Below are 26,673 nucleotides of genomic sequence, written 5' to 3'. Positions count from 1 at the left end.
CCTCTAAAACGAATTCTGATGTCCCCCAATTTGGGTCGAACGAAAAATCCCACTTTGACCCATTTAGAGTGCTCCAATCGAGTCCAAATGTATGACCGACCCCCACTAACTTTGGACGGCTGATCCACCCATGCCAGTGGCACACAGTCTGGAACTCCCCTGGGGGTTCCCCATACAATCATTTCAAAATATCACCATTTTTGGCCTTTACATGAGAAAAGAAACTAAAAAGTTCGACCCAAACTGGTGGACATCAGAATTCGTTTTAGAGGTATGGTTCCTTCGGCAAAGTTTCTTATTTTGATCCCTAGAATATGATTTTCACAGAGAAATGGGCGATTTTTTTGCCTCCCCACAAATCGACCCGGCCTAATATAAATATATATTAACCCTCTAACCGTTTAGACCGTCTGTAGACGGTCAATAATTTTTTGCCAACAACTACGCCTTAAATATTATTTTAGAATAAAAAACCGTTACTCCGCACTGTTGTGACTATGCTTTTTATGAAGTGAAGCTCACAATCTCAGTTTTCTCTCTATTTTGAGCGCACACGCTAGTGGAGTGCCGCAGGTCAGTGTGATACGTGAAATAAATTATTTTGAAAACTGGTGAAGTTACGATTCCACAGAAATTGCCATTTTTACTTATGCTGATGCTTGAAAATTTTATGATAAGCTTAAAATAATATATATTTTGATAATTTACCATGTTCCATTGAGTAAGCCGAAGGTTATATGTATTATTCTAGCATTTTCTGATGACCGTCTGTAGACGGCCATAACGGTTAATGCGAAATTTTACATATTCATACCAAATATGACTTTCATTTATATATCGGCTATTTTGTAATGTATTTTTTCAAGTAGTGGACAAAATGAGAAAATGTAAGTTGTCTACGATGTCGGATGAGGAGATAGAAGCATATATGATGTCAGTTGATGAGCAACTCAACGATGATGGCTTCGATAGTGACGACGATATTTCTGACTTTCAACCTGATGATTTCATTGAGGAGAGTACCGATAGGGCAATATTGGAGTGCTTAGATGAAATGGAGGAAGCTAACACAAGCTCTGCATTTTTGAATGCTTTGGATTTGTCTTTGAATGTCAGCTCTGTTGAACAAGGTATATCTGAAAGCTCTGTACTTTCCTTTACATTGAATTTCGATTTAATTTTTAAGAGAAACTAGCCCCTAGACGAAGAATATTCAGTTTCGAGCAGGGGATATTCCGTTGAATATGTTGGTGCAGCATATGGTGTGGACATTTCAACAGTGACATGGAAGGATAACAGAGCAGTTCGATTTGCATCGACTTATGCAGGGGTGATGCCGTTTTTGAAGACCAACCCCACAGCAGTCTCAACAAAATTACCACGTTACGATCGTAAAAAAAAATCGTATATCGAAGTAGACTGCCCACAAATAATAAAAGAGTACAATACCCACATGGGAGGAGTGGATTTGATGGATGGACTGATGGGACGATACCACATCCGACTTACGACACGCAACCCAATGAACCTAATATTTTACCATTTCCTCAATATGGCCGTAACAAATGCATATATACTCTACCATCGCGTCAATCCAAGCGATAAAATTAATCTTCCAGACTTCCGCGAGAAAATCGCTTGTGGCCTTTGTTCTTTTTCGCTTCCAAAGAAAGTAGGGAGACCATCAACAACCTCCTGTCAGCCAACTACAAGCCAGGGAAAAAGGTGTGTCAGACCTATAGATGACATCAGATTTGATAAAACTGGACACATTCCCGCTATGTTTGATAAATCAGGAAAAAGGAGATGCAAATATTGCAAACAGTCCGATACTCAAATATATTGCTCGAAATGTGAGATAAACTTGTGTTTGACGCCTGATAAAAATAGCTTCAAGGAATTCCACTCGAAATAAATTTCATTAATAATTTTTTAATATGATTTGTATTTTAAACCATTGCAATGTAGTATATTTTAACTTTAATTGAATTATTAAAATACATTGCTTACCAGATTTCATATTTGATTTGTTTTGTCTCAAACCGTTTTGACCGTCTACAGACGGTCAAACTTTTTTCCTCTCTAATTTCCTCATTTCGGGAATTTTATTGATCTGCAGTATTACAACATTATTCAGACTGCTAAATTCACCGGAAAATGAAATTCGTATGCATTTTAAATCGTTATTTAAAAAAAACGGTTAGAGGGTTAAATAAATAAAAATAAAAATAAATTAAATATTGTATATTGTATAAAATAAAAAAATGACTTAACTGATATATAATAAAACGTAAACTACATAAAAAATAATTAAATAAAATTAAAAACAAACGTTAATAAGTAATATATATATGTGGCGGCACCCACACCCTCCTCCTATAAAATTATATTCTGCGATGTAAATAAAGAAGTTGGATTTTAGTAGTCACGTCGTGCAAGCGGTTTGCGGCTTCACCCAATTCTTGTAGCTCGGCTGACCGTTGTGCAACTAAACATGCACGCATTTGGTCGGGCATGTGTGAGAGCCACCTTGCTCTTAGTACTTCCTCATTAATGACTGGAACTAGACTACGGGGGAGTCGAAGATGTTGATAGGGTGTCTAATCACCGAGACACTCACCGTCCAGCAGCTGAAGGAGTTTTACTTCTCTCGATTTGGAATAACAACCAACCATCGCTGTCTTTAGGTAGGGATTGTGTGCAGGTGGATTGAAAATAATAACCTCGGCGTCGGCAGCTATGCGTGTGTCAATAAGCGGAATCGTGTGGTGGAATTTGTCGACCTCGTTTTTGATGTTATGATTCCGGAACTGGGATTCTAATTGCGTGAACCAGAGTCCCGGCCTGTCTTGACTGAAGCTAGGAACACGAATTGTGGCGGGGACAACGTCCAAACCTATCGATGGTTTTGGCAGGAGTGGTGTTACGTCGTCACCTGGCATTTCGATGAAAAAAAAATTAAAATAATAATAATAAAATTTTTAATTATATTTGCAAATGTCTTGCTGTGCGAAATGGCTATCCAAATTTTCTTTGCCACTGTGTTGTCCTAGAGCTTTGCAGCTTATGTGGCGTGACTTGTAGAACGGTTCCCCTTAGCGGTACGGCCTGTGGTTGGTAACGGGATGTTTTTATTTCCGTTGGTTGCGCCAAGGTAGCTGCAAAATTTCTTGCGGTTTTTATGTCGGGGTCACCAATTGTTGGATTTTAGTAGTCACGCCGTGCAGACGTGTGTAATAAAGTACTGCAAATCCTACATATATTTCGAAAAATTCAGAGGAATTAAATAATATAAAATAAAAAAAATGTAAATAAAATAAGAAAGAAAAAATTAAATGAAATTATATGGAATATGGGAATAAGTTTCCGTCCTTTCTTAGCCAAAGTTACGAATTATTTAAATAATTAATTAATAATGAGAAGTATCTGCCATTGGAAGCTACAATTTTACAGGCAGCATACGAACTCCTCTGACGAAAAATCCGCGTTCTTTTGACTAGATCCATTCATTGAGCCAGTTGGCGATGCTCTCATAAGAAGTGCACCGCTGTTCAATAAGGGCTGACTGCATTGATCGGAACAGATGGTAATCCTAAGGTGCAATGTCTGGTGAATACGGCGGGTGGGACAAGATTCAGTTCTTTTTAATATTTCTGGACAGATTTAGCAACGTGTGGCCTGACGTTGTCATGCAGCAAAATCAGTTTGTCATGTCTACCCTCCCATTTCGGGCGCTTTTTTTGAGAGCTCGACTCAAACGCATTAGCTGCAGTCGGTAACGATCGCCAGTGATGGTTTCCGATGATTCAAGGAGTTCATAATAGATGACACCCTTCTGATCACACCAGATCCACAACATACCCTTTGAAGTATGAATATTTTTTTCGCTGTCGATGGACCTAATTCACCTGGCAGGCTCCAAAATTTTCGACATTAGCGTTATCATAATATATCCATTTTAATCGCCAGTGACGATGCGATGCAGAAACCCTTTTCCTTTCTGCCGTTCAAGAAACATCCCACACGTCACCATTTCTCGAAATCCCTCTCCTTCAATTAATGTGGCACACACCTGCTCTTTGGACCATTCCAATTGCGTGCAAACGTTTACCAACGGTTGAAACGTCAACATCCAACTCTTTAGACATATCATCAAGGGTTTGACGTCTTCATCCAATAGTTGTTGTAGCTGAGTACTTTCGAATTTGCCGGTGCTCCTTCGCGATCTTTATCATTCAGGCCGAAATTGCCACTTTAGAAGCGCCGAATGATGGAACGTAATTAACGTAAATATTGATAAATATACGACACGCTGCACTTTTTTTTAAAAGGTAATAATGAAGCATGACTTCCCGCAAATGTTATTTTTTCGGGACGAACGTAGACATTTCAAAACGTAGACGTCAGATAAAATATGATCTTTACTCTTCAAATGAATATGAACTACTGTGATCGAGACCTCACATATACACCTTCAAATCACCAATATATTACTAGAGCGAACAAAAAAATAGTATCAACAGTGACACCTCTTTTACGATGGCGGAAACTTATTTTCATACCCAACTTATGCCCAAATAAAAAAATAAAAATGAAATATCATAAAATAAAGATGCAAAAATAATAAAAAAGAACAAATCAAGAATATGTATATATGTATATGTAATAGTTTTTTTTAATTTTTTTATGCAAAAAAAATTTTGAAATAATATAAAATAAAAAGATCAAAATAAAAAATCGTACATAAAGAATCAAAACAAAAAACACCAAAACACATAAAGTAACACAACACAAAAATAATACTCGAAAACCTAGAACAAAAATAAGAAATAATAATGAAATAATAAAATAAAATATGGTAAAATAAAGGAATAAAAGGTCAAAAATTAAAAGAAAAAATCTGGAATTCATAAATAAAATAACATAAAAATAATGTAATATATAAAAAATAAGAATAATAAAAAAGAATATAAAATGACATAAAATTACACCAAACAAAAATAAAAAAAAAATTAATGTCTTAATTAAAAAGGCGGCGTGTTTCTTCTGTCTAGAAAAAACCTGAACAGAAAGATGAAACTAAATTCTTTAAAGAGACAGAAACTTCAGTAATAACTGACCTCTTAGATAGTCAGATATGAAATCTTCTGCTCATTTACGTTAACCCTTTTTCAAATTCTATGCTCACCGCTGAGTGGCTAGGAAGATAGGTAGGTTAGTATCACTACTGCCACTAGAGTGGCGTTTTAATACCACAAAGTACACCACCACTTGCAAAAAAATTTCGAAAACTTAAAGAAAGAAAAACTATCTGCAGCCATCGAGTGTTGATGTAGTGAGGGAGAGAAACGAGATCTAGACTGAAGGACTGCCCCAGGTTATCCTTGAAAGGCACACTAAGGAACCTCAAGCGCCTAGCCGCCAGACCCGAACATTAACAAAGAAAGTTTTCAGTTCAATGGTGGTTGCACGGAAGTTCAAGCATCTTCGCATGACTGCCGAACACCCAATGACCTGTGACCACCGCTGTGAGCTTGGAAATTGGGTGGCTTGAGATCTCCAGCGCTTTAATGTCCTGCTTCTGTCGCACTGAGATCAAAGTGATTTTGAATTAGCACATAATAAGATAGAACTCCATCTGTGTTGTGCTTTTTTAAGAAAGAAATTATGAAGTTTTCCTTTAACAACGATCATGGGGACACCGATTTCTGAGATGGGGACAACTGAAACCTGTTTTGTCACCTCTTTCCTGGCTAGCTCATTGGAACTCCATATCCTTCTTTATTAATATGCCCGGGAACCCAGATAAAAGAAATGTTTCCTATGCATTCGAGACGTTTGATCTTCTCATTAAGGGAGTTGACCAGAAGAAAGCTGTAATATGGTGACGACAGGGCCTTGAGTGGGACTGCTCAGCTGAGTGGGACTCCTGACAGAATTTTTCACTTCATCTGATTTCCAAACTTTAAATCTTTCTCTTCCTCTTTGGATACTTAAATGTACCCAATTTCGAGCAGTGCTGATTTCTTCTAAACAGCCATTCATTTATTCATTTACTCATTTACCCATTTAACTCTTTTCCGCACCATTTAATCTTTGACTTAAAGCGCGCACACATTACGCATTCGCTTCGCTTGGCCGGCAAAATGCTCCAACTCACCAATTCAGCGTTCATTCAAGGAATGCCTATCAGCGCATATGCCCATTAATTAAACAGCAAAGTAACAGCTGACTTCTAGAGACGCCGTGCTGCAACGCCCTCAATTTTGAAATGCATTCGCTTGGCTAATTGTTTGTGCAACTGCCTGCCACGTATTTGTTGCAAGGCGCGTGCAATCATTGCAAATTGTCTTTGGCAACTTAGGCGCATAGTATGTGCATGTGTGCGTGTGTGCATATGTGCCAGTTTGACTTATGCTTGCGCATACCCATTGAAGGCATCCAGAGGGCAGGCAGCAGGCGGCGTTAATTGTGCTTGCGCCTCACTAAACTACTTTGCCGTGCTAAACAGCTGCTTATATGGCTCAGCTGTAGCATGGATTAGCATTCTGTTATTATTGTTGGCAGCTTATGGTCAGCTAAATGCCTCAACATATGGCCATTCGTGCATAATGACAGCTGGTCGCTTGACGTACTACTCCCACTGCTGTTGGCGAATGTTCGCACATAGATTTACAAAGTACGCATAACTCTGTGTATGTTTGTGTGTGTGTGTACGTAAGTTATGTTTGTATTGGCGGCGGCGGCAACGCTTTCATCATTTTAGCGTACAAATAATCAATTAAAATTAATTTACAAGCATTTTTCGTTCTGCACAAATGGATTTTCGAGTTGTTTACAATTTAACATGGATTGTTTTTTTGTATGTATTTTGTTTTCTTGGATATCTTTTTAAAAACATGTTGTTGCTTTTTAATTTTTCGCTTTGCTTTGTGCCACTAAATAAACGCAGCATGCACTCAAATCATTTTAGAGTGCAATTTTTCCTAGCCGACCGTAAGGAGTGTCTGCCAAATTGGTTGCTGATTGTTTTAAGCAAACTTGGAATGCACTTTTGCTGCCTTGTGTAGCCCTAAGGTAAACATGAGCGATTTTAAAACGCATATTTTTTAATATTTTTAGGAGTTTTAGGTTGAAATATTCTTTGCCGTAATATATTTATTTTTAGTGTTGTAAAGGTGCTGAATTTTTCACTCCATGCACAGTACTCTCATTAACTTAGTTCTGAGACTTTACTGCCTGCTTGTAACAGCTCAGCTTAAATTTATGAATTTATACTCGGATCATTACAAACTGTTTTAGAAAACTACTGCAAATGTATATAAAAAAATTAAGTAATACAAAAAACAGAATTCTAAACTGTTTTTGTAAGCAAAAAGTCAAATCCGGCATAATGATGCCTGAAGTTTAATTCACGAATAGGTCTATTCAGTTTGCATATTGACGTGATAAAATGAGAAGTCTCGAAAAGAGTGCTAGGGTAGCTCAAAGCCATAAGACAACTGTCACTAGTTATAATTTATCACCTAGTGACTGCTGCTTGAGCCGTCAGGTAAATATTTGTTTACCTTAATAAATCTTTGCTGTAAAAAATATTTACTAATATTTTGAGGTAATTTTCTTTTCAACAAAAAAAATGTAAATTAAACTAAATTAATAAAATTCTATGAAAGCTAAATACTTCAAAATCCGCATATTTTTTATTTTCTTCCTTTAATTTTGTTCAGACCGATAGCCCCAGCTGCTAGTTGCCTTACGCCTGCAGTGTAATTATTTATAATTATATTGGGTATGAATAAAAAAATGCAAAATGTTCATGAAAACTACTTTCAAATTTTAAAACTTTTTTCTCTTTTTTACTCTCTCCTTTTATTATTAAAATTCAAAAATTTTATATTAAAATATTAAAAATGTAAAATATAAAAACAAAAATTAATTTTATTGTATTCTGAAAACTCTATTAATAAAGTGTAGTTTTATTGAATTTTATTACAGGAAAATTTTTGACTATTATAATTTATTTTCTCGCAAATATCCGGCCCTGGCGGCTAGGCGCTTTAGATTCCTTAGCGTGCGCTTTGGGGATGGCTTGAACTTCCCCTGCCTAGATCCTTTTTCTCTCCCACACTACATCAACAGCACTGGATGGCTGTAGACGATTTGCTCTTCCCTAAATTTTTTCGCAGATAGTGGCCCACATTATGGTATTATAACGGCACGTAAGTGTTACTTGTAGTGTGCCTGGGGTTATTTTGCCATCTTTATTTTTTATTATCAGATTTTTTTGTGAAAAATAAACTTAGTTAAACATAAATATTATTATTTTAATTTATTAAAATTGTAAACTTGTAAATAAAATTCCTTTTTTAAAATTAAAAATTCTTTTATTTAATTGATTGAAACAAAAATTGTGTTTAAAGACCTAAGTTTTCATTGATAAATTTTACTTCTCTCGAATTTTATTGAAGCAATATTTTTGTTTATTTTTTATTATTCTTTAATTCTTTCTTTTCTTTAATTTCAAAAATTTAGTTTTGTTAAATATAAATTTTTAATTAAAGCTGCAATAAATATTAAACTTAGCTTTGTTTCTTTTTGATTTTAAACTTTTTTCTAAATAAAATTCTTTCATTTAAGTAACAAATTATTTTTATTAATTTATTTATAATAAAAAAAAATTAAATTTTTTATTAAAATTTTTTATTAAAGTTTAATTTTTTATTAATAAATTTTAGTTTTATTAAATTTGATTAAGGGAATAGTTTTCTTTATTATATTTTATATTTTGTTATCAAATACATTTTTTATGTTTGAGAAATTATATTTTGTTAAACATACATTTTTAATGAAAACTGCAATAAATATTAGTTTTAGCTTTGTTTAATTAAAATTTTAAACTTTTTTCTAAATAAAATTCTTTCATTAAAATAACAAATTATGTTAATTATTTAATTAAATTTTCTTCTTTTTTTTTAATATTTAATATTTTGTAAAAATTTTTTTTGAAAAGTTAAAAAAAAACTTGTTTTGAAATATTTAATTTTTTATTAAAATTATGTTTTTTTAAAAATTCAATTTTTTATTAACAAATTGACGTTGTATTGAATTTATTTAAAGGAATATTTTTCTTTGTTATATTTTATTTTTTGTAATATAATAAAATACATTTTTGTTTTTTTGAAAAATTATAAATTAATTATATATTTGTTTTTATTAAAATTTAAAAAAAAAATTCAAATAAATTTTTTTTCATTAAAAAATAAACTTTTTTATTGAATTTGAAGCAGTATTTCCGCGCAGAGAAAGAAAAAATCGTGTCGATGTAATTCACGTTTTTATTCTAACCGCCTTTTTTACATTTTTGGCTTCGCCTACTATCTAGTGTATAATTGTACATATAAGTACAAAGTTCCATGTTAGTGAAGTATAAGAGAGTAGGATTGGTTTGCAGAGTTCTATTTAGAATTCAACAAACGCCCCTTCAAACCAAGCCCGTACATTTAAAAATTCAAGTTTACATTTCAATATTAATTAAGTTACAATTCTCAATATGCTTCTGCTTCCCCAATGCTTTGGTAAGTATGTCGGCTGCATTCTCATTTGTCGGAACATACTCGACCTCAATTTGTCCGCATTCGTGTTTCTCTCGTATATAATGGTATCGAATGTCGATGTGTTTGCTTCGTTTCTGCACCATGGGATTTTTCACTATAAATTGCGCACTCTGGTTGTCACACAAAATCAAAGTAGGGCCTCTTGTATATTCCAGGTAACCCAACTCATTCAACAGAATTCTCAATTCTTTATTGAATTTTATTTAAGGAATATTTTTACTTATTTTATTTTATTAAATACATCTTTTTTAATTTAAAGCGCAGTAGCTAAAATCCCTGCCACTTATTTTTCTTTTTTTTTAATAAAATTTCACAAAAAGAAAATTTTTAATCAATATCACTTTAAATATTACGCTTAATTTTTTTTTAATGAAATTTGAAACTTTTTTTTAAATAAAGTTCTTTTACTTAAAAAATTAAAAAAAAAATATGTATAGGAAAACCGAGTTTTTTACTAATACTTTTTATTTTTATTAAACTTTGCTAAACGAATATTTATTTTTGCATTCTATTATTTATTATTAAATAAATTTTTTTAAGCAAAACTTGGGAAACGAAATTTTTTTATTACGTAAAATTTAATTATTTAATATATTATTTGCAAAGATTTTATAGGTATTGTTAATAAAATATCTATAAAAGGGTCAAAACCCATTAAAAAAGGGTCAAACCCATAAAAGCAAAAATTTGTTTTCATTAAATAAGGAAATATTTAACAAAAAATTATATGGTATTTTTAAGGCATTAAACAATCTTATTTTTCTTAGCTTCACAGTCCATGATATGGACCATAGCTTCATCAACAATTTTCCTCCACTTCATTCTATCCATGGCTTCATCTCTCTAGATGTGTACGTTCATTTCCTTAAGTTCCGATTTGACGTCATCTAACCATCTCTTTCGTGGGCGCCGTCGTTTTCTTACTCTAATCGGTGTTAAAATTAGAGATTTCCTACCATTTCGCTCTTTCGGTATGCGCAGTACGTGCACAATCCATATAATCCGTGGGCTTTGATAAAACGTATTACAGTGTGTCTTGGAAGAATTGCTTCGATTTCTTAGTTGTAGCGAATGCGGTAGTTGTCGTCTATTGTTTTAACCGGACAATATATTTTCCATATGGCACGCCTTTCGAAGCACAGCAACTGATGAATATCATTGGTTTTCAGCGTCCATTAAATACTGAGCTAATGTATATATTTTTATTTAAATTAAAATTTTGCTGTAATAAAAAAATTTATTTTTATTTTACTTAAATTTTAATAAAAAAATTTACTTTTATTTTACTTATGCTTCAATAAAAAAATTTATTTTTATTTCATTTAAATTTTAGTAAAAAAAATTTTTTTATTTTATTAAAAATTCTTAGATACACATTTTTTTTTAATAAAAATTAGTTTCTTATTATGAAAGCTTATTCAACTTTTTTAAAGAAACTAATTTTTTCTTATAAAACTGTTTATTCACATTTTTATTATCTTTTAATTCTTTTCTTAATTTAATTAATAACCCGTAAATTTTTAACTAAAAAGGTTTATTAAAATGTTAATACTTTTTCATTACGAAAATATGTCCGATAAAATCCATTTTTCTGTCTTTTTCATTAAAGTTGTCAAGCTTTCAATGATATTTTAGTTTTCTTCTTTAATTATATTTTTATTACAAAATTTTATTCAAAACTTATTAAGAAACTGAATTTTTATTAACAAAATTTATAATTTTCTTTTAATTATTTAATGGCCCACTTATTGATTTTTAACCTTTGTGGGAGGCTTACGCACAGTATACAAACGAGTAGAAGCACAATCTTATAAATATTTATAAAATTTTTATACAAAATTTGTATTAAAAAGAACCACATTTTCATTTTAAAAATTGTTTAATTGAATTTGTGTACTAAAATTTTTATATTCCTTATAAAGGGTGGTTAAATTTCAAGGGCCGATATTGAATGTGAACCACACCTAAACGTCAAAGACACCGTTGGACTTCTTTTTTTGGGGTTATTTGAAAGAAAAGGTGTACATCGATAAGCCAGCAACAATTTAAGAGCTAAAGGATGAGATAATTCGGCACATTAACGGCATTGAACCTCAATTATGCCTCAGCGTCATCGCAAATTTGGGCGATCGGATGGAGGTGTGCTGCCGATATTTTGTTCCATACGTAATTAAGTCATACCAATATTATCATAATAAATAAAAATTACAATAATTTCCTAAAAAAATTGTATTTTATTCAAAATCAATACCGGCCCTTGGAACTTAACCACCCTTTATATGGGATTTTATATACGCAATACAAGTAAGTATATTTTCGCATATGAAAAGCAGTTCGAATGATTGACCATAAAGTAATTTTAGATTGAGTGATTTACATGGTAAAATTGTGTTCCAATCACAGCAAAACCTCTCGTAGACTCTACAAAAAAGCTATAAGCGCTAAATTTACATTTTGTAGATTTGGCTAGATATCGGAGCCTGTCACCTCAAATTATGGGAAGGTTCTTTTTTTTTAATAGCATTAATAGCAGTAATCGTTCAGCAAGTAATAACAAAAATCCACTGTAACGCCAGGCCAACGCTTCCAAATTATGTAAATTTACTTTGAAAAAAATCTACTCACGAAGTTCATAGAGCATTGATGATGCCGCCATATTTGATGATAGACCATATTTCTTTTAAAATAAAGAAGGAGCCGCCGTTGCGGTAAATGACGAGCGCTATCGAGCTATGCTGACTTAATAATAGAGCTTCCTATAAAAACCTTCTCTCGAAGACAGCATGGAACTGAGGTAGGACACCATCTGAACACACGTACCGCAAGTTGGAGCAGAAACTTGACGAAACACTCAAAAGCGATGTGCACGCCAATTATAGGTATTCCACAGTTTGCTATTTTCTAGTCCAAGTTCTTGTGTGAGGTCTTCAGATCTGTGCAATTTATGTCAATACTTTTTGTAACTCTTCTAACAGCGCCAGAAAATGCATTGGATGCCTCTGCCCTCTAAAGCGAGAACATTTTTCTATATGGCTTTTCGGAAACGAACTGAAAACCTTGTGTTCTCTTCGTGGCATCGAAGCACGACAAAATGTTGTTTTTTTTGAATTTTTGCATTCAGTTTTTACTCATAAGTGAATAAATGTTTTCATTTGACAAAAAGTTTTACGCGTTCACAATTTAAAATCTCTGATTTCATTATATTTAATTTAAAATGTATAAAAATAGAGATGATTATTTCCCCATTCAACATTTGTAACTCATCTCGCTTTCGTAATCAAGTCTACCATAAAAATTTCAATTTATTACTTTCAGTGCAACTTACAACGCCATTTTTTTTTGTTTATTGTCGGCTGGTGTTTTCACTCTTTTTTTTTTTTTTTTGTTTTTTTTTGTTCGCCACTCCCTCGCTTTTAAAAGTGCAATCAATTGCATCAATGCAATATAACAATTTTTAAATTGCTGATAGCAATCTCCAATTTCAATGTCATTATAGGCAAATATTCTGTGCGACGAGCAGAAATACACTTTCTATTGGCGTGTGGCTTGCATGCATTTGTGTATATGTGCATCTGTATTGTTGGTATATAAAACCAGATGAAATCTGTAAATAAAAAATTATTTCACAAGTGCTCACATGAGTGCACACCGAAAGGGTGAAAGTGAAATTGTAATAAAAATCAATTCAATAAGTTTAAATTACTTTACTAAGTGATGGCGGTGAACGACTTTTGTCAGACACATTGGATTATTTTAAAGCGCAATTTATATTCATATAATACAAAACTATGTAGTAAATTGTAAATATATATTTTGTGTATATGATATATACAGTTGTGAACATAAAAATGAGGTCATGAAATAGTAGGCTTGCATTTAATGGGTTATGGGGCCGAAATTACTTAAGCGGTTATCGCGCGATTCAAGAAGAAGAAGGGCTGAAATATGTAGGTTTAAAATTCGGCGAGTAGACTACCTACACTTACGGACAAAATAATAGAATCGCAGCTGTTCCTATTTTTTTTCAGTTTTTAACTTCATAAATTTTCTATAAAAATACAATAAATATCATGCAAATCTAAGTTTCAAGCTTTGTACCAAATTTTTCAAATTTCGACGAATTTCAATCAAAAGTTGAAATTTTTTACATGAAAAATGAGAAACATTTTTATTTTGAAATATCCTACAAATCAAAGTTTCAAACTTTGTAAAGGTTGGGTTTGGTTAGCCTGGTTGGCAATAAGCCACGCATACACCTTTTGGTCCCTAGCGGTACCAGATGGATGAATACCTAAAGTAGACATCATGTAGGATGTCAGCACTTTTGGCGAATCTAAGTAGAGCTGGGAGCTCCGCTTTTGAGACGTCCTCCAGACCCTCAAACAGTGGGGCATTTTAGTCGCGTTTTTAATAATGCCGGACAAACGCACAGAAGGTGTTCTAAAGTTTCCTCAACATCCTCTAAACATTTCCTGCATTTTTCCGTGTTAGGAATCCCTATCTCGTACGCATGTGCAGCTAATAGATTATGACCTGTTAGCATACCTATGATAGTTCTGCAGTTCTTTCGCGAGAGCGTTAGTGCGAATTGAGTCAGTTTTTTGTCTTTAGTTCTACACATGACTTTTGCTGTTTTGCATGTGGTCAGGTTAGTCCACCTAGCTTCCACTTGCCTTTTCATGTGGTCGTCCATTTCGTTGTATATTATGTTTAGCGGTCTTGGTATATCGTTCCCTTGCACAAATGGTAGTCTAACATCACTTTTTGCTATCTCATCTACTATTTTGTTCCCCATAATGCCTTTGTGGCCAGGTACCCAATAGATATGCAGCCTATTGCTTGCGGCTAGCCTTTCTATGGCCTCCATGCGCCGTCGAACATTTTTGGACTTTATGCAATATGAGCTTATTGCTGCTTGACTGTCCACGTATATATTAATTGTTGAGTTCTTTCTTGTTCTAGTGTAGGCTAGCTCCGCGGCTTTCCCCTCAGCAAAAACTTCCGCTGGGAAAATACTTCTGTGGTCTGGCAGCTTGATAGGCTGCCTTATCCCTAGTTTTGAGCAGTAAATACCCGCTCCCACTACGTCTGAAGTTTATACAAACTTTGTAAAAGATTTACAACAATTTTGCGAATTTATTCGAGGTTGAAATTTTTTGTGTTAATAAAGTGAAATTTGAAGTAGCTCGAGTTTCTTGTTGCTTTTTGATAATTCTTTCTGCGACGGGTAAAATTTTTTTATATAAAAAACTAGTGAAAATTAAAAACAAATTTAGTCAAATTATTGGAATTTTATTATTTTGTGTGTAAGTGTATACTTATAGAATATATACTGGGTTGTTCGGAAAGTAATTTCGTTTTTTTTTTTTTTGGGTGAAAATCAAAAACGATGTTCACCCCAGGCCTTTCAGGTGGTCACAAACAGTTAAATTCGATAAATTTAAATTCTCACCAATCTCACGTGTTGTTGTTCGCCAGTTTGCATCAGCTAATGCTTTTATCGCGTCTTTATCAGCTTCAACAGGTCTTCTAGAACGTGGTATCGCCAACACATCTTCTCCGCAAACATCGTTTAATTTCTTCCTGGCTTGAGCAGCATTTTTACCTTTTCTATAGTAATCAAGTAAAATATGACGAAAATGCTGCTCATTGCTCTCCATATTTAAAAGGGCACCGACCAAAAACTACTGACTAAAATCAACTGAACTTCTTCACACACAAGCCTTGCTTTTTCAGCTGTCAAAACATGTAATGACAATGCGACGTAAGTGTGAAGTTAGCTGTGAAAAAATACAAATACAGATCCAAAAAAAATGAAATTACTTTCCGAACAACCCAATACACGATGGCGCAAAACTAATCACCCGATCGGAAGAGTTATAATTTTATCAAATGGTGTCGTACGTCAATCATATGTATTTGATACTTGTGAACTACACAATTACAGTATAAAAACAGACAAGCAATGGAACGCGTAAAGGCCAAAATAAAAATTTCCATCACTCAAAATAATTTTTTGTTGTTTTGCTTCTTAAAGAAGTTATTAAAAAAATATGATGATAAATTTTGCGCCTCCTTATATGAGCAATATTTGATTGTTTAAATCAGAAAACTTGAGCTTTTCAAATTATTTACGCAATTGCAGTGGAGATTAAGGTATGGAATTTGCAAAAAGTGGCCGAAAATAGATAGAGCTAAATATTACCCCCCTGATAAGAAAAATAAACGATCGTTAAAATAAAAAAAATATTTTTTTTAAGTCCTGAAGAAAGAGCACAAGCGGTTCACCATACGAAAAAGAGACTAATCCATGAGAGGTTCGCTCTCTGTAATGCTGTTCAATAAGTTTACTAAAGGGTTTTCCAATAACAGGTGTTGTTTAAATATATAAAATGCTATCGAGAGATGGCTAACGATTTTTCATGGCCGGAATTGGATGGTATTGATCTGGGCAACGTTTATTTTCAACACGGCGCTACATGCCACACAAGCAACGAAACCATTGATCTTTTAAAAAAGGGAAAGTTTCCGGACCGTGTTATATCTCGAAGAGGTGATCACAATTGGCCATCGAGATCTTGTGATTTAACACCTTGTGACTTTTTTCTTTGCGGCCACGTGAAAGGGAAGGTCTACGCCAACAGCCCAGGGTCGATTCAAGACCTCAAATATGGAATTCTAGAGGCTATCGAGGACATAGGGCAGCCACTTTGCAATTCGGTTATGGAAAGTTTCATGATAAGGATACTGTCCTGTAAGCGTAGTCGGGGTGGTCATTTGCCTGATGTTATTTTCCACTATTAACGGCATACCCTCCCCTTTATAACGAAATAAACATCCGATAATTTTTATGGAAAAATAGCATTTTTCTGTCAAAATAGAACCTCTTATTGTAAAACCCTTTACATAGCCTCAAAACTCTCGAAGGTACGAGGAGAGCGTTGAAGGAAAGTCGCAATGTAAACATTTGTGCGAGAACTGTTCATCTGAAGCTTGTAGATGCTAGTTAAATCTCTTTGCGTATAGTCAAAAATCTACTTCTGTCAACTAAAGCTCGGCGAAACCGTCTCCATTTGGTGCACAAACAACGACGATTCACGAAGATTGATTGGAGAAGTGCAGCTATTCCAGATATGTTCATGTTGAGCCCTTTTGGTTCCGATGAGATGTCTTATGTAAGAAAAAGTACCGGCAAGCGCTATAGGTGAGGTAAGGACTAGCGCCATCGGTCTACATTTATATGTCATCAACTCACTTGGCACTTACAGATCAGCTGTGATACCATACCTCATTTATTTTTCCTCGTGAAACCATTTTGTCGCTCTTATGAAGCGCAGGATTGATCCAATACACAGGCCGGACAGTTCCATGAGAGATTGGAAAAATATCTGTCTAAAAATATGCTCTGATTTTAGCTAAGACTGGACAAATTGCGAAGGAAGTGCTCAACTGTTTCTTCCTGTTGCTTAGCTCTACAACTTCTACAATATTCCCCTAGTCTCAAGCAATGCCTGCCAAATAGCCAGTGACCGATTACATGTCTCAAACCCCTTAATGATGTGTGTGTGCACGATGTACCGCTAGGCAAGTTTTTCGCGGCATGCCAGTGGGTACTTACTTACATATTAATTTCCATTGGGTGCTTACGTACTTATTTATTCCATTCCAGGGCCAATCTTACTATTTTATAGCAACACCTCGTATTCTACGTTCAATGACTTCAAGCAAAGGCGCGGCGCAACTAGCTAAGATGAAATTTATGAGGGAAAATATTTCGATTATAAAAATTTTATTTATGTAGAATTAATTCAACACGTGCTTGGTATGCAATTCCCAAAATGTGTGTGGATTTGTATTACTTAATTTTAAATACTAAAAGCTTATATGCGCACATACACACATATGTACATACAAATAAAAGAATCAACACCAGAAGCAACGTGAAATGTCAAGAAATAACCCTGAAGTAATGAAAACAATAATAAAACGTCCAGCTGTAAATATGAAGAATGCGAGCACAGTTGTTTACGCCTAGTAAATAACAACAACAACAATAAATATTGGAATGTTGTAAGTAAAAACGAGATCAAAGAAATCCGAAAATTGGGGCAACAGTCACCTCAATGACGAAATGACTGATTTGAATGAATGAAGTGGGGATGCTAATGATAGAGCAGCTCGTCAGCGAGACGAAGGCGGGAATGCGACCACAAAAAAATACAAATATATATATATATGCGTGTAAGTGTCAGTAGAAAAGCCACATGTCAACAGGCGAGCAATAATTTTTTTGTCGTTTTTTTTAGTTCCTGTTTTTGTCTTATTTCGGTTTTTTTTTTTCTTTCTTCTATTTGAATATTTTTTTCTGCAGCGACCGATACATTCAGAAATAAATTTAAGAGACACACGCCATTAAGCCATGCAAGTGTAAATATGAGTAACTACACATACATATGCACATACTTACACATATAAATGAACACAAGTAGATACATATGTACACACACATTCGGATATATGCTTTTTTTGTAATTGCAATTTGCTCAAAGTGTGGCACATACCTACGCCCATGTGGCACATATGCCCATATATGAAGACGCAATAGAAATGAAATGAGCACACGCCAACATGCAACAAAGTAATTACACAAAATCACAAGATAGAATAAATTCAAAGTGAAATAAACAAAAGTGTGCCGTACAAAGAAAAATATTGCATTCTGACTGATTTAGACGATCGTTTGATGTCATTAAGTCGTTAATAAGTGAGAATTCTTTTGCAAGACTGTCGATTATGGAGCATAGACCATGGCAATTAGCGACAATCAATCACAAATTTACTGCTTGACTCCTACAAGTGATCTCCCGTATATTTAGAAAATGGTGATATTGAAAATATAAGAACTTTATACCAACTGTTTATGGAAAAATCGATTCAACTGCATTGCGTACTAGTAAATATGCAAGGTGGCGCAAAATGCATCACCCTTTCTGAAGATTTATAATTTTTAGACAGCTGCAGTACACAATGAGACAAGCAATGGAGTGCTTAAAAGTCAAAATAAATATTTCCGTCACCCAAATATATTTTTTTTTTTGTTATTTAGTAAAACAGTTTTTCAGGCCGTCGCCTCGTTCGAAACGGTGTTTTTTGGGTGTTTCTTTAAAAGCGTGTAAAACGGAAATGAAAGAAATTTTTTTTTTCAGTATTTTATTTTTTGATACGTGGGTCGTTCGAAATGTTGTCAGCCTTCAAAAAATGGTGCTTCAAAAAACGGTATGTCGCTGGCGATTCAGATTGCAGAACTCACAGGTGTCTGAAACCAAAAGAACAAAAAGGTTCTTGTTCGGTATGAATGTCATTATCGTGTGAACTACGATCTTTAAAACGAAGAATGACAAAATGGCAGACGTTCACAGATAAAAACCCGTTTTTTACCCTTCTTTTTTTTTACTTTAAAGATCAGCAAAAATACTGAAAAAATGTTGTTACGAATGATAGTAGCTCAAATCTACGTCATTTAAATTATATTTCATTAAAATCGCTTAAGTAGAATCGGTTATATCTGTGTCCATTGCCCATGTGAAGACTATTTTTTGAAGGCTGACAACTTTTTGTACGAACCTTTTATGGCCAAAAAAAATGTTTACTTTTTAACAATAAATAAAGAAATAAACTGCTCAAAACGAAAATAAAAAATTTTTTTCATTTCCATTTTACACGCTTTTAAAGAAACGTCCAAAAAACACCATTTCAAATAAGGCGAGGGCCTTCAAGAACAAAATCGGATGATTAATTTTGCGCCATCTCGCACTTAGATATCCGTGGCAATCGCTTTCCATGCTTAGCGAGTGCAGTCCTGTGTAAGGCCACATGAGTGAGCTCGCATTTTTCTGCCTCTTATTGTCCCATGTGGAATATCCGCCGTTTAGTGATGGAATATAAAAAGATTTTAAATACACGTTAAGTCCTTACCCCTTTTTTTAATCCATCTGTTGCTAACTTCCTCACAGTTTCCCCAGAGCTGTAGGCCGTAGGTCCATGTCGGATTTAATATGACTGTGTAGAGTGAGAGTTTGCTTTTTAGAGAAATACGAGAATTTCGATTAAATTGGGTAGATAGGTATAGTGGTTGTCGGTTGACACACCTAGGCCTGCTATAGGCCCATTGTGATACCACCAGGGCTGTCCCCTCTCCTCACTCTCACCCAACTTCTATCCACTGCCATGCACCCGCATAGAAAGTGTTCTATAGTATCTTCTTCTCCAATGTCGTTACAGCTTCTGCAATTGTCGTTATAGGGTGCTCCCAGTCTACTGGTATGCCTGCAAATCGGACAATGCCCTGTTAGAACCCCGAGAAGATTTCTCATGTTCTTCCTGTTCAGTTTCAACAGTCAGTTTGTGCGGTCCATGTTCTATTCTGGCCATGTCATTCTACATTCTACGACTGGGTCCATAGCCTGTTGCCAGCTCTGATAGTGTGTTTGCCTATAAGCATCTTACAAGTTGCTATAGGTATGTTCACTTTGTCTGGTTGGATCGGTAATGTGGTACCCAATTTCGCTAGTTCATCTGCTTTGCAGTTGAGTTCTATGTCTCTATGATCCGGCACCCAGAGCAGGTTTATTACAAAGTACTGTGATAGTTCTGTCAAAACGTCGATACATTCTTTTACTGTCTTCGAGTTAATATTAGGCGATTTTAAAGCTTTTAGGACCGATTACCTATCTGAGTATATGTTTATATCTCTTGTGGTGAGTACACTTCCCTGATAGCCAGAATTTCAGCTTGATATGCGCTACAGTAATCCGGTAGCCGGAATGAGATGTTGGCATCTTCTCTCGTTGGGAAGTTGTGGTAAAAAATGTGTTTACATGCAGCTCTACTGAGTTACAAAAGTCTGTTGTTTGATGTAAGAAGGGGTATTCGTCTAGTATTCTTGCGTGACCGCCTCTGTTAGTGGCTAAGGTAGAAGATTCTCTTAACCTAAGGGCCGTTTTCGCCGCCAGCTGTTTGCTGTAGACCCCAATCGGTAATAAGTGCAACATGATATTCATCGCTGCCGTGGGCGTAGTCTTTAGTGCTCCGCTTATGCAGAGACTAGCACCCCTTTGAATACTTTCTAAGCGTTTTACTGTTGTTCTTTTCTCAAGTGTTGGCCGGTTAAGTAACCAGTGTAAATCTCGGAATTTGATTCCAAGTTCCCTACGCTTAGTGAAAATATATGTGTTCAATGTAGGCTTGATGTCGAGGTGCATATCGAGATATTTCTTAACATTTTTTTGCAGTTTGCTTACATTATTTAGTTTGACGGGAGGGCTTCGATGCTTCGATTGAGTGTAAAAGTTACTTCAACTGCTTTTGTCTAATTGGATTTTATTTTCCAATCTTTTAACCATTGAGTCAAAGCATCAAGTACTTTATGGAGTTTAAGTGAACCCTTCAGGAGGTTAGTGTCGATTGTGAAAACAACAATGTCATCTGCACACAGTTCCTACAATAGTTTCCTCAGTATCTGGTAAATCGTGGGTGCAGAGCAAGTATAGGATTTGGCCCATCACACTGCTCTGGGGTACACCAGCTAAACTTTCACAGAGCTCAGAGTGTTCTTCGTTTTGCTTAACAAAGAAATGTTGGCCTTTGAGGTAGAACTTGATAAAAGTGTAATAGTTTATGGGTAGAGTGTATTTTATTTTGCATAGCAGTCCGTCATGCCAAGCGCAGTCAAAGGCATGAGATATAGAGAGAAATGTGACGGTGCAGTACTTTCTTCTGATCGAAAGCTTTGTGAATACTATTTGTGAGTCTGTGTACCTATTCGATGGTACGGTGTGTCTTTCTGAAGCCGGATTGCTGATTTTGGATTAATTGTCGGCCTTCAATTATTGGTATTAGTCTTTTGAGGAAAAGGGAGTCCATAACTTAAGAGACAATGGGCAATAAGCTGATGGGGCGATAAGATTCCACTTTCACGGTTTTCTATGTTTTGGGATCTTGTTTTTTTTGTGCGACTTTTCAAATGAAGTGGAACAAAACTAGTTACATAATATATTAGATTGTATATGTACATATATACTTGAGAAAATAGAGTCCTTCATCTGGCAGTTGTTTAAGTAATTCTCCGTTGATGAGATCATATCGGGAGTTTCAAACAATCGATTTTTTTTCTATATTTCGAGAGTATGGTACCTTCAAAATATACTGTGAAATTTTCATGCACAAATTCCCAATATTACAGCTTCTGCAGACCATTAACTAGATAGAGAGTTGTGCGCGCGCTCCTGTACCTCAAACTTTAAACTCAATTCTCTCGAAACAAATTCGACACGGCAGGGATGAAAAAGAAATTCAACCGAATCACTTGAAACTTGAATATGTTCTTCGCAACATGTACGGCTATCGTCGGAACTAGAATCATAATTTTATTTAAATAATTTGTTATTTTTTATACCAAGGAACTACTAGAATACTAGTGAAAAAATACCCGATTTTACGAACTTTTTTTTCAAAAACGCGCCATTTAGTCAATATTTAATTTTTTCCATTTTTTCTAGTTGTGACCAAAACCGCACTCTTTCTGATCTTCTTGAATTTTGTATTTCAGTTGAGTAGAAATCTCGAAATCACCCACGCTGTCCGGATCCGTTTTTTTGAAATTTTTATAATGACTAATACTATTTTTAAAAGAAAAAAATATTTTGTATGCTCAATAAAAGTAGTAGTAAACACGAAAAGCGTCGTTTTTTTTAATTTTTAATGGCAAAATAAAAACGTAAAAATAGGTGAAATTTTCGTGTTCTTGACCACCGGATCTACTTAAGATTTTTTTATTGCCGCTTTTACTTATTTCTTCGGAAATTTTTTTCTGGGCGGGTCTATTTGGTGAATTAGTTCCAAGGTGTCTTTGACTTTGTAAGCGGTGCTTAGCAAGGGTTCGATTTCAGGTCTTGTAAAAACTCGGGATAAGTGCCGAGCAAATATGTGAGATATTTTTCAAAGAGTCGTTAGTTTACGGATGATTAATTTTAAGCTAACTTAAATGAAAAACTTTATTTTGATAATTTTTTACTTGTTTTTAATTTAAATTATTTATTTTATATTATTAAATTTTTTTTTCAACTTTATTATTTAAAAAGTATTTGCCATTGTTCGTTCACTAATTTTTATAAATATTTTTTTTTTTATTTTACTTACTCATAAAAATTATTTATTTATTACTAAGAAACAAAAGAAACATCAGCAATGGTTTACCACGCATTTAACATTTCTTGTAAAATAGCTACATTAGAAACTCTACAAGGTGACCAAAAAGTAATCACCCTATCAGACGATTTATAATTTTTGCAAATGGCTTCTTATGTCAATGCTATTCGAAACATAAAGAAAAAAATAAATATTTCCATCGCGCAAATCATCTTTTGTTTAGTAAAAAAGTTATGCAAAAACAAAGCCGGGTGATTAATTTTATGCCACCTTAAGGGGTTACATGGGTTTCGTCGAGTAAGAAAATGCCTATTTTCATTTTTTTTTTTGTTTTTATGAAAAAAATTATTTATTTAATTCAAAGTTTTCTGTCTTATAGTTACATATTTAAAGAATAATTTCTGAAATTTTCAAAAAAAAAAAAACAAAGTTAAAACTCTTCCATTGTAACGTCATTTCCGGTGACCCCTCGGTGCGTCCGCGTTGTCAGCATAACTCCTGAAAAGATCATCAAAAATTAAAAAAGAAAAATAAGTATTTTAGTTAAGACCATAAACCCACGCTTGAACGAAGGAAGGAAAAAGAGTAAAAATTAGAAATGAAAATTTCGGTCAAATATGCCTAAAATTTTTTTTTTTTAAAGTAGTTGCAATTGATAAAAAACAAAATCCTTCGTCCAAGCAAGAGCAAATTATATCTCGAATACCTGTGTAAAATTTCATCAAGACCGATTGAGTAGTTTTCGAGAACATTTGACAACCGACTTTGAAAACACGATTCCGCGAAAGACGCGTTTAAAGTTTTGAGTAACAATAAACCTGACTTGGAGCGCACACCTTCGAAAGACTGTATCTCCGAAACTATTATTCGGATCGACTTGAGAATTTACGATAATATTCCTGAGATGTTGTAAAAATTACTAATCCAAGCAATCAATTTTTTGAACTCACGAAACCCATGCAAATGGCGTCGTACATCAGTCATATTTTACATTTAAGAACTGCACCGCTGCAGTATACAAACAGGCAAGTAATGGAGCGTGTAAAGGTTAAAAAGATTTTCATCACTCAAAATAATTTATTTTGTTATTTAGCAAAAATGCATTCAAAAAAAAAACGGATGACTAATTTTGCGCCACTTTATATTTCAAAGAAATTTAGCGAGTAAGACGAATGGATATTTTTCTATTAAAAAGGTGTCAAACAAAGAAATATGCAACAAAAATCTGTTACTCCACAATCACTTCGAATTAAAAAATATTTTTTATATACTCCCGTTCACTGTGGGTGGCACTGATAACTGATTAATAACTGGTTAATTCAATTGCTTAAAGTACATGAGAAATAATTTTCTTTTTAAGCTAACTTTTTAAGCTCGCAATCTACCGTTTTTCCCCCTCTTCTTCTATTTAATCTCAATCTATTTGGCTTCTATATACATACAAATTTGCTTTGTGTGTGGGTTCATTAATTAATTTAACACATCAATCAGTTTATGTTGCACATTGTGATGGCATTAAAGGCGCACACAGTCAGCGTGCCATTCAAGTCGTTTTCTAATAGTATTTATTAAATAATTACAAAGAAGCCGACTGATAGATGGACGGACTGGCACTGTGTTTGAGCAAAATGGAACTGACAGCTGTGGCTGCTACCAACCAGCAATAAATTGACGCGACCGGCATAGGCCGTTGGAAATAAATATTGAGGCAACCTATATACTTATAATGTGTCTATTCACAAATGTATGTATGTGTGTGTGTGTATATATATGAATGTATGCATGCAAAATGAAAACAGCAGCGCACGCTCGAAGAGTTAGACACACACACACAGCCATATTCACACATCGTTGTTGGTTGGTTGGCTTTGTGTGCGCCTGAAGGTTTCACAGACAATCGGCATAATAAATCACATCACGCATTAAAAGAAGCAGGAGTGTCATTAATACTGTAAAGCAATTGATTAACATAGCTGTGGAATGCGTTTATGTGGCACGTTTTTCTACATTGGTTGAAAAGTGTTGATAGTTTGATTTAATGAGTGTCAGGAAGTTGATTTTCGCTCACTTTATTTTTGTTGTAGACAATTTTCGTTTTTTGTAACTTTATTTATTCAGTAGCTGTCAGTAAAATGTGTACGAAGTGCGATTGAACACTTTTCTTTGTTTTGTGATCATAGAGCGTTGGCTACGTGGCTAAAGCTGGCTCAAAATCTGTTTCGATCACAAGGAACTCAAATAAGTGTATGTTCGTATAAGCAATACAATCATAACAATGACGCCCCTCTGAGATTGATTGGTAAAACTGTGTATGAAAGTATCAAATGAAAGTGCATCCATTCAACTGGGACTCCTCTTCCTATTCCGAACTTACTTATGTACGTACCGAATAATGTCTCGCCAGATGTCTCTGTTTCCCGCACACCTGTTCCAGTTTCTTAAGCTAAGAGAAGCCAGGTCCTTCCACCGGATACCAGTACGTCCCCCTCGCCGTCGGCCGCCAATTACCCCATTTCAAACACCTTCTTCGCCGGAGCAGTTCCTTCCATATGGTCGACATGACCCAGCCACGTTAGCCGCTGCAGAGTGGCTCGTTTAATATCCCCGAAAAGTGCGTCAATATCCCCGAAAAGTTCATATCGCTCGTGATTCATGCGGTAACCGTCATCTACACGAGCAGGGCCAAAAATCTTTTTCTACTTTCCTCTCAAAAAATCCAAGATGTAGTCGCTTCTGATTGTTTGACTGTCCGGGCTTTTTTGCCATATAGAAGCACCGAGTTGATGAGCGTCTTGTAGAGTGTTGTCTTCGTTCGTCGAGAGGGGGGCTTACTACTCACTTGCACACTTAGCCCAAAGTAGCACCTGCTGGCAGGAGTTATCCTTCGCTTGATTTCAAGACTGACACCGAGGTTCCTGGTAATAGCTGAACCAAAATAAACGAAGCTCTTGACTCCAGAGTAACAGACTATCTATTGATTCTATTTAATCGCATTTCCCTATAGAGGAAATTCGAGAGTTTTGAGATTTTTTTCTATTAATTTGTTTAGTTAATTCTTCTCCAGCCCTGCAGGGAAATGGTCAAACGATTTCTCGATAATTTGAAAACTTTTTGTAAACTAGACTCCCTTAGCGAAGGTTTGTGAAATCTGGTAGGGACTTTTGACATTGAGTAGGGTTAGTAGGAAAAATTTAATATATATGGGCCTCTTCTTTTCGCCAAGGCGTAGCAAGTGGCGAATAGATGAAGCAACTGGTACAAATGAACATATGTCGGCAACGCGGGAAGAGAACTGCCTCACATTACATGTGTTGGTAAGGCAGTGCGATGTATTTGTATCAGTCTAATGACCTATAGCCTTCCTCCCTAGCGGCGCATCTTACTCGATAACTTTGTTGTTGGGTAATGGCGAATAGAAGAAGCCTTTTATTTTGGAATTTTTGTCAACGGAATAAAGAACTAAGTGTAAATTCTTAAAAGATACTTTATGGTGCATCTCATAAATTAAACTTTTACGATTTATTAACTAAATTTTTTATTTTTTTCCAAAGTACTAGGCACGCAATTAAGTTCTTGCTGTTTTTTTTTATATGAAAATACAACTTTATTCTAAAAAACTTGTTACAAGTGAATTTCGTATAACGTCGCGGTAAAACTGCTCATCTTTTGAGGCTATCCACGGACCAAGCCATTTTTTGATGTTTTCATATGAATGGAACTGCTGGTCAGCTAGACCATGTGCCATCGATCGGCACAGGTGATAATCGGACGGCGAAATATCTGGAGATGATGGCGAGTGGGGTAGGATTTCCCATTTCAGTGTTTCCAGGTAGGTTTTAACGGGTTTGGCAAC

This window comes from Anastrepha ludens, chromosome 4, assembly GCF_028408465.1.
Source record: "Anastrepha ludens isolate Willacy chromosome 4, idAnaLude1.1, whole genome shotgun sequence".
NCBI lineage: Eukaryota > Metazoa > Arthropoda > Insecta > Diptera > Tephritidae > Anastrepha > Anastrepha ludens.
This window is presented reverse-complemented; position numbering follows the sequence as displayed.